Genomic DNA, 3,365 nt, shown 5'->3' with positions numbered 1-3,365 from the left:
AGCATTCTATGCTATGGATACACCATAGTTTGCTTAACCATCCCCCTGCTGAAGGACATCTGGGCTATTGCTAGCTTTTGGTTATCATGCACAAAACTGCTATAAACTTTCACGTACAAGCTTTTGCATGAACATGTCTTCAGTTCTCTTGGATAAATGCCTAGCAATTCAATTCCTAGGTCAATTCCTAGGTTACGTTTTTCTTTTCAAAGAACCTGCCAAACTGTTTTCCCCAGTGGCTGTACCATTTCACATTCCACCCGCAATGGAGGAGTGGTTTCTCCACATCCTCACCAACATTTTTTATGTTGTAATGGCTAATTTTATGTTTCAACTTCTATGGTGTGCCCAGATTAAACATTATTATTTATCTAAGTGTTACAAGACAGTGTTTCTGGATGAGGTTATCATTGGAAGTGATGGAGTCAGAAAGTAGCTTGCTACTCTCCACTGTAGGAGGGCATCGTGCATTTAGTGGGGGCCTGAATGGAACAAAAAGGCAGAGAAAGAAGGAACTTGCCTGCTTTTACTGTCTCCTTTCCTGGACTGGGACATCGCATCTCAACTTGTCCTGTTCTCCAGCTGGGATTTACAACATGTGCTCCCTTAGTTGTCAGGCCCATTAGGTTGTCTGTGAATGTCTATGTTTAAGTCTATGTATAGATATTTTTCTTAGTTATATGCTTATAAGAAACTGCTAGTCTGTTTTACAAAGTGTGTGTACATTTTATGTTCACACTAACAGTGTATGAGAATTCCAGTTGCCTCATGTTCTCACTAACACCTGGTATTTTCATTGCTCATTTTTTTTAAGCCATCTTAGAGGGTATAAAGTGGTATTTCATTATGGTTTAAATTTGCATTTCTTTGATGACTGGTGATGTCGAGCACCAATTCATGTGCTTCTTGGTCATTCATTTATTTTCTTCTATGAATGGTTTGTTCAAATCTTTTGCATATTTTTAAAAAATTAGATCTCTTGCCTTTTTTGTATTAAGTATTAGTTTAGTATTAAAGTTTTTTTAATTAAGTCATAACTGTGTACATTAATGCATTTATGGGGTACAATGTGCTGATTTGATATACACTCTGGATTGCTTACACTAAACTGGTTAACGTAATCTTCGCCTCCCTTACTTATTTGTTGTGCTAAGACATTTATACTCTACTCTTAAAATTTTTGACAGTATTAAGTTTTAATATTGAGTTCTTGATTTATTTTGTATACAGGTCCTATGTCAGATATATAAACTGTAATATTTTCTCTTAGTCTACAGCACTTTTTCATTTAAAAAATGTTTTAAATATCTTTTTTTGTTTGTTTCTGGCTTTTTTACTGTATGCATTTAATGTATACATGATGTTTTGATATATTTATCTCCATATGCATTATACATAGTGAAATGATTACCATAATCAAGCAAATTAATATATCCATCATCTTATACAACTTCCTTCCTTCTTCCCTTCCTTCCTTCCTCCCTCCCTCCTTTCCTCCTTTCCTTCCTTCTTTCCTTTGTGATAAGAGTACCTAAAAGCTACTCTTTTGGTAAATCACCAGTTTATACTATAATATTATTAACTACAGTCATCATGTTGTACCTTATGTCTCTAGACTTGTTCATTCTATATGCCTGAAGCTTTGTACTCTCTGGCCTACGTCTTACCATTTCCCCTTCTACCTTAGGTAACAATTGTTCTACTCTCTGTTTCTATATATTTAATTTTTCTTTCCGTGCACAAGGGATATCATACAGTATATTTTTCTTTCTTTGTCTGGCTCATTCACTTAGCACAATACCCTCCAAGTTCATCCATCCTATTGCAAATGGCAGGATCTCTTTCTTTTTTAAGGATGACTAATATTCCATCATTTATATAATATGTATATTTAAGTTCCTGGTTTTGATAAAATCCACCTGATCTTCTTTTTCCTTCTATGATCCATGCTTTTTGTGTCCCATCTAAGAAATCTTTGCTTACCTCAAGGTCATGAAGATTTTCTTCATAAATGTTTTATAATTGTAGGTTTTATGCTTAGGGTTACGATTCATTTTTGTTTTTATATATGGTGTGGACTAAAGTTCGAAGTTCCCTTGTTTTTCCCCAAATAGATGCCCAGTTGTACCAGCACTGTTTGTTTAATGATCATCCAGTTTCCATTGAATTACCTAGGACCGGGCCTAGACTCAAGGAGACTCATGATTTAATGTGGCATTCCCTCTCAGGTACCAGCCCTGCATTTGCTGGATCATGACAGTAGAGTGCTTCCTTAAATTTTGATTCCTAGGTACCTTGCCGGTGTCATCCACTGATTGGTAAACCCTCCACAGGCAAATATACACACTAAAAAGATCATGCTATTCTCTTTATGCACTACATGAGTGACCTCATCCAGGCATGTAAAAGGATCCCAGACCCCTGTCCTGGGCTTCACAGGGGTACATTCAACTGTCTACTCAGTTGCCTCTCCTGGGTAGCTAACAGCATCTCAAATTTAACCTGGCCAGCACCGAGCTATTATTTTCCCCTTCCACTTGGTTTCATCACAGGTTACCCAGGTCCTTGTGTACAGTTCTGAAAGCTGCGCACTGCACAAGGTGTCTGGCAGAGAGGTGGGAAGGGTTTCAGATTCAGCCATGCCTTCCTCATTGAATCCTGTGCCCAGGTAAAGGGCTGTGTCTTCCCAGGGGAAAGGGCCCCTTTCCTAAGGGTGTTTAGGAGAATTAGTAAAGGATCCATTCTCCGTCTTCTCTCTCCCTTACACCCCATTCTTAGCCCACCGACCCTCTCATTCTCGGTGCTTCAGCTATACAACACTTCCTTCCGTCCTAGGATCACACCCTCAGGGAAAAGTCTTTGGTCTTCCTTCTATTTGGAACTCTCTTTCTCTAGACCTTTCTTCTGATGGTTAATGTTTCATTTCAAAACCCACTTCCTCCAGCAGGCCCTCCCCAATTATCCTAGTTTAAGTAACTCATCATTCTCTATCACAGAACTTTATTTTATTTTTTTCCATAGAATTTCTCCTTTTCAATATTACTAACTTGTTGGGAGAGGTAATCTTCTGTGGGTCTTGAGCATCCCTGCATGTTCTTATGAGAAATGGCAAGAATTCGAGGCTCTGGTGGCCCATTTCCATACGCTATTTTTTGGGCTTTTGTTTTTAGTGAGTACCTTAGAGAGAGTAAGGTTATATCTCCTTTAGGACACAGAGCAGCCTTGCTCACTGCTTACTTTCAAAGTGGTAAATCCTTGAGCCTTGGCTCGGTGCCTATGGCTCAAGTGGCTAAGGCGCCAGCCACATACACCAAAGGTGGTGGGTTCAAATCCAGCCCGGGCCCACCAAACAACAAAGACAGCTG

Source organism: Otolemur garnettii, unplaced genomic scaffold (assembly GCF_000181295.1).
Source record: "Otolemur garnettii isolate 467f Iridium unplaced genomic scaffold, OtoGar3 scaffold00020, whole genome shotgun sequence".
Classification (NCBI taxonomy): domain Eukaryota; kingdom Metazoa; phylum Chordata; class Mammalia; order Primates; family Galagidae; genus Otolemur; species Otolemur garnettii.
The sequence above is the reverse complement of the archived record's forward strand: the minus strand, read 5'-3'. Positions refer to the sequence as shown.